The sequence below is a fragment of the Hemicordylus capensis genome, chromosome 5 (assembly GCF_027244095.1).
Source record: "Hemicordylus capensis ecotype Gifberg chromosome 5, rHemCap1.1.pri, whole genome shotgun sequence".
NCBI lineage: Eukaryota > Metazoa > Chordata > Lepidosauria > Squamata > Cordylidae > Hemicordylus > Hemicordylus capensis.
The window spans coordinates 182271381-182283923 of NC_069661.1; the positions used below are offsets into that span (position 1 = coordinate 182271381).

Genomic DNA, 12543 nt, shown 5'->3' on the forward strand with positions numbered 1-12543 from the left:
ACAGTTAATATCCTCTGACATTACCTCTAGGCTGCTATCTCTTCTATGGTGTGAAAATACTTTCCGTCTTTTCCATTCCCTGAGTTCTGCAGACATTCTCCAAGGTCAAACCGGTCCACTACTCCCTGTTCCACTGGTAGTCTGACAAGAATATGCTGCAACAAATGGACCTAAATTTTATCTCAACACATTCAGGTGAGCTCGGAATGCTCACCTGAATAGGAGGTAAACATTTTGATTGCAAAAGTTTTTCTCTGACTCAGGTTAAAATTCAAACTGGAGAAGAATTTAAGTCCTCCCAGTAGCCTACCTTGTTGATGCAGCAAGAATAAGTGTGGAGAGGAATAGGTTTGGGAGAATGGACAAGAAGGTGAAGAAGAGGTCCACCAGGAGAGTTAAGGAGGGATTGGACCCTGTTGAGAGATCAGCTTGCAGTGACATCATTGGAGTGCCACAAGATCTGAAATAGATTTGGAAGTGGGTTCAGAGAACATTGCTATCTTACAAGTTGAGAGAAATAATTTTCCCCCGAGGCTTACCAAGAGAGGGCAACATCTTCAAAGCTTGTGGCAACATTGAATCAGTTAATTTGTTAGGTTAACCAACTAAAACAATTGTTTATAGTTAGTTTATAACTAACTATATGTAGTTATTAGTTAACTATAAAGGTGTTCCTGATTAATCAGACTTTTTTAAAAAAAGTATTATGAGTACAAAAGCTGAGAATGGCAAGCATCATCTTAAAAGAAATCAGTTGAGAGCCAGCATGGTGTAGTGGTTAAAATGTTGGGATTGAAGTTGGACCGGGAAGACCCAGGTTCAAATCCCTGTTCAGCCATAAAACTCACTGGGTGACTCTGGGCCAGTCATGTATCTCTCAGCCTAACCTACCTCACAGGGTTATTGTGAGGTTAAACATAAACCACTGCTCTGGACTCCTCAGAGAAACAGTGGGATAGAAATGTAAAAGTAAATAAACAAATAAAGCATCCTCATTTTCTCTGTATAGAAGTAAATGTCTCTTCTAAGATTATGCCTGTTCTAATTGGGGGTGGGGGGATGGAACACAATTGCTTTGGAACTATTATTTGTATCCATATGCAAATTTAATCAACAGACTGATCAACAAATTGACCAAAACTCATAGAGAATCAACAATGATACCTTTAAAGGGTGGCAGCCATAGTACATAAAGGGAAAGGCTAACGTCGACAAGGATGTGCAAATGCTCATGTCATGCATATCATTCTGAGGCACTTCGTTCTCCTGGAAAAAGGAAAGCTAAGATCCCTAACATGTTTTTCAGCCCTATTAGAGATTCTGCTGGAATGTTTGGCTACCCCAAATATACTGGGTGACATGATGTGCAGGCTAGGGATGTGTACAGAACTGTGCCTCCACGGTTCGAAGGCCCCGGGGGTGGCACTTACCCCTCCCACTGCTTTCCCCCCACCGGTGCTCCTTCCTGTTAAAAATCTTTGGGGCGGCAGCATATGGGGAAGGGGTGGCAGGGAGGTACACTGCCACCCTGAAGATTTTTAACAGGAAGGAGCACCGGCGGGGGGGAGGGAGTGACGGGAGGGGTGAGTGCACCCTACTCCACCCTTAAAACGCCACCCCCGGGGCCTTCAAACTTCAAACTGGCCCCGGGGTTCGAATCTGTTCGGGAACCCATAAAAGGGCCTCCAAACAGGTTCGTGCACATCCCTAGTGCAGGCTGATGGAGCCAGAACGCTCCATGTTCAGGCTGCAGAGGAGACGGAAGGCAGCCCCAGCAGTTTACAAAATTGGCAACTGTGCAAGCAACATTATGAATGGGGATAAATTTGGTAACTCTGCATGTACAGCCACTGGTTTTTAGAAATGTCTGGGCTGCCTTTCAGTTCTGCTGCAGCCCCAGCATAGAGCATTCTGGCTCCGTTCATCTCAGCATCATGTCACTCACTGTCTTTACTTTTCCTGTGCTGAATGTGTCCTCTGTGTTTGTACTTTGTCCATGTCCAGAGGCTATATGGAGCACGTTTCTCAATGTCTTGTTAAGGGCCTTGACACCAAATCATCCCAGCCAGGTGCAAGGTTTCTATTGATATGGAAATAGCAAGCAGTATCACAGGTTATATTTCTGTTTTATACTTTGGAGCAAAATGTGATAGAAAACTTGGTTATGTGTCAAGCAGCTTCACTATTTCCAGAATTCTTTCTCTCTTTCTGTTTTCTAAACTTTTGAAATAATCTATAGAGCATTTCTCTTCCCCAGCTTTTCAAAATCATCCCATGTATTCATTATTTTCATATATAATTGGGAAGCAAAGACTATGTAGCTAGTTCCCTTAGGGTGCTGGATGCTTCTGTGGGGCTGATCAAAAGCCCACTGAAGTCCAAGAGTGTTTCTGGCCTGATATGAAGCACTGAAAGCAAGGGAATACAGGAGAAAAAATGATCAACCCATGGATGATTTCCTATGAGGAACCATATCAGCTAACGAATCCTTGTGGAGTACTGTGAGGGCAATGAATGTTCAAAGCACAGCAGAAGAAAGAGTTGGCAAAAAATGTACTCATAAAATCCCACAGACCATTGGAAAGGTCTGGGTTATCTGAATGTGTCTGATTGCTGAGGTGCAATAATAATTTATAAAGTATGTTTTTGAACCTGCTCCTATGGTGAACAACTTTGTCAACAAATGACTGCTTACCACGAGGCACAACAGCTTCTAAATATTCATGTCAACACCTCCTGTCAGTTGCCCTACAGCTTCAGAAGCGAGAAAATAGAACTAGTTCCTTTCCTTCCAACCATAACATGGCATCACAACTGAGAGCTACTTTTGGGGAGCATTTGCGGAGGTCATACACATGACCAAATGAGCTGTAGTGGGGAGGGCTGGTGGGGAGTAAGGCTCCTGCCTGCCTCCATGCACACAATCTGCCTCCCAGTTTGCTTCCGATGTGCTTAGGGATGTGCGAGGTCAAGGCAGTTCGCCATCGAACTGGGCGGGCTCAAGGGTTCACCCTTGAGCCAAAGCAGGCCCAGTTCGACTCAACCTCAAGCCAACCCCCAACCCTCTTGCTGGCTCTGAGCCAGTCCAGGTTTCAAAATGTTTTTTTAAAAAATTAACTCACCACTGGGGCCAGGGTTATTCTGCCACCTCTGGAGGGTGCTGCCACTGCTGCCACTGCAAGGGTATCTCTGAAGCTTTCCTCTCCCCCTGTTGGCCTTCCCCGGTCTTTTCTGGGGTGGTTTGACTCATTTTCGGGCCTTTCTGGCCTCTCCTGGCTCATGATGACCATTTTGAAGGCTGCCGTGCATGCTTGCACACAGGCTATTTGCATGCCCAGGTCATGCCCATGTGTTGTGGCTTTCAAAATGGGCACTGCCAATGCAGAAAGGCCCAGAACGGACTGAAAATGGTCCAGAACAGGCCAAAAAAACCTCCCCAAAGGCCATTTTGAGACCGGGGGAGGCCGTTGGGGGATGTGGAACCTCTGGAGGCCCCTTACAACCGTGGCAGTGCCCCCTGGAAGTGGTGAGTGGTTTTTTATTTAAAATTTAAAAACCACGTTAGAACCCCTGAGCTGGCCTTGAGCCGGCTCAGGGATTCGGGCCCAGTCCAGCTTGCGGGTGCACCCTAGAGCTGGACCAGTTCAATGGCAAACTGGCTCAAGGGTTAGCCACTTTGCACATCCCTAGTAAGTTTAGGCTGGGTGGGAGTGCCAGGATCAGGAGTGATCTTGACACTCCACACGAGCAGCTTCACTCAGGCTGGGATGCCTTAGCCTGGGTTAGGCTGTTTGTGCAAATAGCTTCACAGAATATCTGGGGAATTCCATTCCGCTCTGGGTCTTTTAATAAAATCAACATACAAACAAAAGGTGGCAAGGCTGTTGTATTCTATCCAGTATCATTTATGTTATGTTGTTTAGAAATTTGCCCCAGCAGGGATCCTGTAGAGATTGTGGGTGGTGGAGTCAAATGAAGGGAAAAGGGAGGGAAAGGAGGAGAAAATGGAGTTATTTCTGAATAAACTCTTTGTTAAATCTATATAAGATTGCTTTGTGTTTGTGAGAAAAGCAGGTATAAAACAAAGAAAATAGAAATGTATTGTGCGATGTAATATCCAAAATGCATTTCAACTAATTGTCTCCAAGTGCAAGCAAATTTAGGCAAACTTGTTATGCTGATTAACTTAGAGGAGATATACATTAGACATATTGCCATAATAAACTTGTTTCTGAGCATCACATTTGGGGGTAGTGCTTCTCCTTTCCTTCTTCTTCTGTGTCTTCACACTGGTGCAAAAGGCTGGCTAAGCAGATCTATAAACAGAAGTCCATGCTATCTAATGCTCCCAAACAACTGGGGAGCATTTTACACAGTTATAAGTCAGGGGCATAGATGTAACTGAAGCGGGGGGGGCAAATGTCAATGGGCCTTTGAGGGAGGAAGATATCCACTGTTTGGGTTTAGCTTGAGCTTTACTCTCCTGTTCACACATCTCTAAAGAAGCGGGGGGCAGGGACTCATCTTCAGTGTTTGTCCCAGGGCTCACTCCATTATTATTATGCCCTGATATAAGCACGATATAATGGCAGGGCACATATACTAGACTCTGAGGAGATTCATTTTAGTCTATTAATGTATTTCATGTGTATCTCGACCTTTCCTCCAAGAACGTTAAAGCACCATGTATGAGGTTCTCTCATTTTATCCTCAGCACCCCAATAGGATAAGATACACAATTGTCCAAGGCTACTCATTGAGCTTCATGGCTGAACTGGGATTTGAATTTGGATTTCATATGTTCCATTTTGGCATTCAAATTCACTATTTCAGCCAATATCCCCCACATGGGTGCAGTGTAGTATCAATTCTTGTTGTGAGACTGGAGGCAAAATTAGCTCATTAGGCTGAAATCAACAAGATGGCGTCAACTCAAGTCAGCCAAGGATTTAGCAGAAACAACCTTAGACAACCATGCTGTCTAGAGTAAAAGTATGCAGGATTAAATGCCTTATGGGAAGAAGCTTTTAAATAGAAGTCATTTAACTGAATGCTTCAATTGCATGAAATGGCAGTCTGTACATTTTGTAAAAATTGGTGAACATAGCTGGCACATATATACATTTTACAGCAGGCCTTAAACTCAGGGAGAGTCCAGCAGGCCTAAGCCTCCCAAATATTTTAAGGGGAGGGGAATCTGGGTGAGGGAATCAAGCTCCAAGGGCTTTCCCAATAATATTTTAGACATTATGGCCAGTACGGAAGATACCTCGATATTGACTGCTTGGTGATTGTTATTCATTCACAGGCACGTTTGTATAGCGATTCTACTGCTCCCATGTGGATGTTGTATTATAAAGACAAATAGCGCACCAAGTAGTGCCATGGAGAAAGTGCAATGTGCAGTTTAGGATTTCATAGATCTTTATGCTGTGCAGCTCCTTCAGACTTGATTCTTCAGGCCATTCTACAGACTGTCAGAAGATTGGCACAGACATATCATAGAGGTCACAGCTCTTGTGAGTCCTGGATGTGCTAAATCAGTGCTCAGAAGAAGCAATGCACATTTTCTATGAGACCATGTTTTTAAATTAATTGGATTTCTCAGGCTGTGTAGCAAATATCTTACATGGGAAAAGTATGTGTTTATCTTGCATATAAATTTCCATTCATTACTGAAAAGTGAATTATATGAGTGATGGAAAGATCTTTTTAAAAAATAGTATGCTAGTCCATGCCTAGTTTTGAATAAGATAAACCATAAAACTGCTAAACGTTCTTATCAGTTGCTTACACAATTGCCTTTATCTTTCTGTTCCTGGAATGGAGAGTGTATTTGAAATCTGGCTCCTCATTTACCCAGTTATCATAAATCTTCATCCAACCACTGCTCTGTGTGAATGTCCTTTGGAAACAAATTGACATCAATCATTCAGAGTGCTTAAAATCATTTTGAAGCATACTTTCTAGTGATGTGCATGAGAACTTTTGACTGCAATTCACATATCAAGCAACTCCAGTATATTGTGTATGTTGTAAGTTCTGGAAGTCTTTCCCATATCTTTGTATTCAGAGATTCATTTCTGAATCAATATCTACTTGATTCAGTAGGAAACCTGGCAGCCTTTTCCATGTTTTCTTGAAAGCTTTCATGAGCTATACATTCCCTCACTCTCATATAAACTGGACTCAAATTTGTGAGTTGATTGCAAAGCACACCAAGGAAATATTGTGACATGCCTGCTCCTAGCTGTGAGAGGTTCTAGGGATGCTACTTGGATTCTGGCTAGTATGAGGAGGTTAGGAACTCAACACTGGCCATGTCATCTGAGCCCATCAGCCCTACCTGTGGTTCTGGTACCAACATCTGTAACAAACTTCAACTATGGTTACAGGTGTCAGTTCTAGAAGCTCAGGTAGGGTTGACAGAGCCAACACTGGGGGTTTTGAATGACACAGCCAGTGTTATCTTCCTACACACTGCCCCCTGGAAGTTGTGCTTGCCGCCAAACTCTGAGAATCAGTTTCGACTTTTGGTGTGTTGTCAGAAGCTGTCTGAAACTGACTATGAGTCAGTGGAGGGGTGGGGGCAGAGGTGGCTCATCAGTAAGGGCAAGCAGGGCTATTCTACCCCCTCCCACCAAACAAACAAAAGAAGCTACCAGAGAAACTCATACTTACCAGTACAGGCAGCCAGCAAATCCTCCAAAGCATGGAGCTTCCTCCAGCCCTCCTCCTTGCCTGTCGCTTGCTCCCTTGGTTTTATTGACTGGAATAGCCTGTTAATCAAGCTGTTCCAACCAGTCTGATTTCCAGGGGGTATCAGCCTGGCACTGAGCGCTCTAGGAATGAAAAAAAAAAAGGTAGAAAATGCATCACCCCCACCACATCACCCCTGAAGTCACCAGGTATTTAAAACCCATTTTTAAAATTCCTGAAGTGGTCAATGCCAGCCAGGCTGGCATCCCAGCTATTAGTTCATGCTGGTGGCCCTCTCCCCCAGCTGGCAGCACGCACATGGCCTCTGCACATGTGCAGCAGCCATTTGCATTTCAGCACAAGTGGAGGCCATATGCATGCTGGCCTCACACAGGGGCAGCTGCAGGAGAGCGCTGCCAGCATGCGCTAATAGCTAGGCGAGCACCATGCTTAATGAAATGGTGGCAAGCACCAGAGGAGCAGGTACGGACCTGCTCTGCGTGTCAAAGGGGATGTGAGATCCCTCCATTTTAAAGGGATGCGGTGTGATTCCAAATGGACCTACTTTCCTCTGTGTTAAAGAGGATGTGGAATCCCCCCGTTTTAAAGGGATGTGGCACGATTTGGATTCCTAACTGCTTTTCGTGCACACCCCTAATAACAAGGCAAAACAGACTGTTTTACTAGAAGAAGTCCTACTGAAATTTAGCAGTCCTTTAGACCACTCCCTGAGTAGTACTATTGAAATATTTGATCAGGATGTCTGTCATTGAATAAAAAGAATGCTCCTAATCAAAACTCATCAATCCTCAGCTGAACAGAGTATACAAGGGAAATACATACATAAAGAAAGGTGGTGCATTAAGTACCCCATTCCAAATCATGTAGGGTATGTATATATGTATGTATGTATTTATTTATTTATTGTCTTGATGATGCCATATAGTGAACAAAGTATTTTTCATTTTTAAAAAATTCCAAAAAATTTATGCATGGGATGGCTGAATGTGGGTACAATCAAGGGCATAAGGCTACCCAATGTTAAACACAACAGAAACAGAACACATGTGGAATCCCTCCATTTAAAGGGATGTGCTATGATTTGGATTTCATATCTTTCGTGCACATCCCTACTTGTTAGTGAAACTTCTAGGACAAAGGTTTCCTCAGGAGAATGAGAAATACTTGACCAAAATGCATTAATGGCTGATTTATATAAATTTCAGGAGACATTACCTTCATTGTTCTTGTCTAACTATCTATCAATCCATCCAGACAGCCTTGAACCAGGTTCGCTTGATGACTTGATAATGAACTGACCAGTTTGGCATCAAACAGGTGGCGGGGGCAGTGAGAGAGTTGCCCCCTGGCAAGGCTGCTAGCTCTGCCACTCACCCCCACTGACGCGGCCCATAGCCTGCCCAAGCTCCCACTCCCCGATGCCTCTTTCAGCAAGCTGTTCATGTGGTGGCAATGCTGTTCCCGCCTCTGTGGATGTGCAGAGGCCAAAACAGTGTTGCCACTGCATGAGTGGCTTGCTAAAAGAGGAATTAGCACACCTGGGCAGACTATGGGCTGTGACAGTGGGGTGAGGGGCAGTGCTAGCAGCTGCACTGGGGATAAGACCCTTTAACAACTTCTCTTGCTGCTCCCACCATCCCTTAGAGCTTCCCAGGACCCCCACCAGATTACTCAACGGATTCCTCTTTACAGCAACTCAAACCACTGAACCAGTTTGGTCAAACAGACCAGACTGGCTGGTCGATTCAACAGAACTGGTTCAGCAACACCTGGTTCAGTTCAAATTCAATCCAAATTCAAATTGAACCATGATTTTGGGTCTGTGCACACCCCTACCATCCATACATCTTCACTACCACACACACATACATGAGGCAATATATCTAAGCATGATGTATTTTCCAGTGCTGTCAGGAGTGTAAGGAGGCTGGTGATGTCTGGTGTGCAGCCGCTGCCATGGCCCCCTAGCCCCACCCCTGCATCTGATGTCAGACGTGAGGGACGTGGTCTCCCTCCCAAATGGGGCCATGCGGCCCCATTTGGAAGGCAGATAGGCCCATGCTGCATTGGGCAGCGTGGGCTGAAGCAACTCTCCCTGCCTTAAAGGCATGGAGAGCCATTCTGGCCATGCTGCCAATGCAGCGTGGGCTGATTTCTCTCCTAAATGGGACCACGTGGCCCTGTTTGGGAGGGAGATCGATCAGCCCTACTGCATTGGCAGTGAGACCAGCAGTGTCTCTCCCTGCCTTTAATACAGGGAGTCACTCGGGCCATGCTACCCAATGCAGCTCAGGCTGATTTCTGCTCCAAATGGGGCCGCGTGGCCCCATTTGGGACCGAAATAATGCCCCCACGTCTGATGTCAGATGCGGGGGGCATGTCTGGGGCTGTGCTCGTGGCCCCTGATTGGTGGCAGCCTGGGTTCTTTGAACCCGTTCGCCCAATGGTGGCTCCACCCCTGAGTGCTGTCTTCTGAATATTATTCAGAATTGAACAAACCTGATGAGCAGCAGAAATCAGAGGTCATTCTTATAATAATTGGCAGCTGTAGAATTCTAAGGTTAAAGTAATGTTTCTGGACAGGTGTTTGCAATATAAGCAATGAACAGGCCTTCGCTGTTTATAAAATCTGAATTAATTGCAAATGAATGAATGGATTTATTATTACAGTCAGTGGCCAGCAATCAAAAAATGCAATGGAAAATAAAATTAAAGTAAAATTAAATTAAAAACGGGACTGGGAATAGAGTATCAAAACATATACATGTGCAAATATTGTCAGTTAGAAACCTTAATAAATAAATAAGAATTTGAGCTTTTATCGTTAAACAATCTTCTCCTCATTAGCTGCAGTTTATTTGACATTTGTAGTCATGAACTGCATTTGACGTATTTGATTATTTTAAAGAATTGCAGCTTCATTTTTAGTTATTTCAAGTAATGAAGAGAGAAGCTGCGTAAACATTTATTGCTATAATTCCAGTAACCTATTTAAATCCAGTCCTTGCATTGCAGTGTGATATGTCTGACTCTTTTAGGACATCATAGGCTGGGGGTGTGGCCAGAGCCCCAGAAATGCTGTGTGAGCCCCCGGTGCTCATTTCCCAGCTGTGTTCATTGTTGGGTAATGGATCCGTTAGGGTGAGGGTGAGTCAGGCAGACCCCAGGAGCTGGGTGTCTCAAGTTCTTTGAACCAATCTGCCCTGTTATAGCTCCGCCACTGCCGAACAGTAGGGATGTACACGAACCAGTTCAGAGGTCTGGAGTTCGGGCCGGTTCGGTGGGTGGGGGGTTACCTTAAAGGAGCAGGGAGGGTGCTTATCCCCCCCTACCAAGTTTCCCTCACTGGCACTGTCTCCAAAACTGCTGGTGCGGGGCGGCAGCATACCTTCTTGCCACGCCATTCAGCATCGGACTGGAAGTGGTTGACCTGCACTTCCGAGAAATATGTCGGGGGGAGGGTGAGCACCTTCCCTGCTCCTTAAAGGTAATCCCCCTGCCCAAATTAGACCCAAAGCCAGCCAAGCGCCAGTTCATGCACATCCCTACAGAACAGGGTTTCACCTCAACTACATGTGCAGAAGCTTTGCTAGAGTAGCTTCAACAATAAGCAACATTAGAAGGGGCCCTTTCGTTAATAGAGAGGGGAAATTTACCATGCTTCTGATAAACAGCAGGTGATATTTAAGGAGACTGTGTTTTGGACTAACTGATGCTTGTAAAGAGGAAGTCTGCTGATTTTTGAACTCGTTGGATAAAAGCAATGATTATGTTGGCAGATATAATACCCTGACAAAATGGATTTTTATACAATGTGCCAAGACATGTGTGATTAATACTAGAAAATAAGCTATGGAGAAAGCACCATAGCTAAAACCAGATTGTACCTTTTCACTGAGAATGGTGAATAAGTTGGGGGAAGCAGTGTCTAATGATGTAGAAAGTGCCTTTTAGTATCTCAGCACCACTGCCCCAGCTGTCAAAATAACAATTCATTTCCATGGCTTGAAGTGGACTGTATACAGCTGCTTTACAAAAACACTTCCTAGCTGTTGTTGTCATAGGGGTTTAGGGAGTTCATGTAGTTGCTTTTGAAAAAAGGAACAATATGGTCTTCAACTGCATGTTGTTAGAATAAAGGGTAAAATGGGCAATTTAGATGCCCCCTGCTTTTATCCAGATGTTGTTTACATGAGATCAACCATTACACAAGACAAATAATACAATGAAATGGCTGAGCTACTTCTTCAGTCCAAGCCTTTTTATGGAACAAAAGCAGATTTCATTTCAAACAGTGCTCTAGGCTAACACCAACTGTATGTGCGTGATTGGAACATATTGTTCTGGTCTCTAGTCCAAAACATGTATCTGCTTTTGTGTTCTAAGTATTTATTGAGGGAGGGAAATAGGGAGGGAAAATTGTGTGAAGAACCTCAACAGTTGACACTTTACTCGTCTAACCAATTTGTGCTTGATCCAGCTCCTGTTGATATTCTGAAGTGAAACTAATTCTGTTGACTGCAATCAAAGTAGAACTTTGTTACAAATTAGACCCAAATAAACTTCACACTAACAATTTTGAACACTGCTGGGCAGAGCAGTGTTGACCTCTGGGCAATTTTGTGAGATTTCTGGGGAGAACACATCCATATTTTCTTTCTCTTAAAATGGCTGCCTTGGTTAACCTCTTACCTTGGAATTAGCAAGGTGTTTTTTTCTGTAGTATTTAACAGTTGCTCTCAGCAATTACTCTTACGTTTGGTTCAGATATTTATCTATCACAGTTAACAAATAATATTTATTTATTTATTTGTTGTTCAATTTTTATACTGCCTTTCATAAGACATCCCAGGGTAGCTTATGACGTTAAAATACAATAAAACTCCATAAAAATCACATTTATAACCTTAAAATCAGTTAAACAGTAAAAACCATAAAACACAAAAAAACCACAACCACCATTTTAAAAAGTCAAACAGAAGAGGAGAACTGAGAGGCCTGTCTTCCCCTAAAGGGCAAGAGCCTGAACAAATAAAAAGGTATTTCGTTTTTTTTAAACAAAAACAAAAACAAAAAACCAGCCATGGATGTCAAAGAGCAGACATTCACTGGGAGAGCATTCCAGATGCTGGGGACAGCAACATAGAAGGCCCTGTCTTGCGTGCACAACAACTTAGCCTGTCTCAAAGTCAGCACATGGAACAAAGACCTCTCTGACAAACATGTTGGGTGGGCAGAAACCCTCAAGGTAGGCAGTCTCTCAGGTATCCAGAGCCCAAATGGTTAAGGGCTTTAAAGGTAATAACCAGCACCTTGATTTAGATCTGGAAACAAATTGGCAGCCAGTGCAGCTCTTTCAAAGGGTCCAGGTGAGAAGTTCCAGAGAGAACCCTGGCAGTTGCATTCTGCACCAACTGACGGTTCCGAACATTCTTCAAGGACAGCCCCACATAAAGCACATTTCAGTAATCCAGCCGTGACATGACTAAGGCATGGGTAACCATGGCCATATCTGCCTTCTTGATAACGGATCACAGCTGGCGCACTAGCTGAAGCTATGCAAAGGCACCCCTGGCCAATGCCTCCACCTGAGCATCCAAAAGCAGAGCCAGGTCCAGCAACACCCACAAGCTACACACTTGCTCTTTCAAGCAGGGGTGTAAGTAAAATAGGGCAAGGGGAGACAGTTGTCTGAGGGCCCACTGCCTTGCCCTCCCCCAAGTCAGGTAACATGACTGACTCCCCCAGCCACATACCTGCCTGGGCTTCCTTCAGTTGTATTCATCCTCCAAAATTGATGTGGGTGTTAAGACCTGGAGCTAC

General features: G+C 44.2%; 1 long non-coding RNA gene across 1 annotated transcript; it reads right to left on the bottom strand.

The window, feature by feature from the left end:
- Nucleotides 1–4168: 4168 nt before the first annotated feature.
- Nucleotides 4169–12104, bottom strand: LOC128326542 (uncharacterized). Its single transcript, XR_008308106.1, has 4 exons — nt 12033–12104; nt 6682–6842; nt 5795–5905; nt 4169–4316 (listed from the first exon to the last, which is right to left on the bottom strand). It is a non-coding gene; the product is annotated as an uncharacterized LOC128326542 (long non-coding RNA).
- Between the last annotated feature and the right edge of the window lie 439 nt (nt 12105–12543).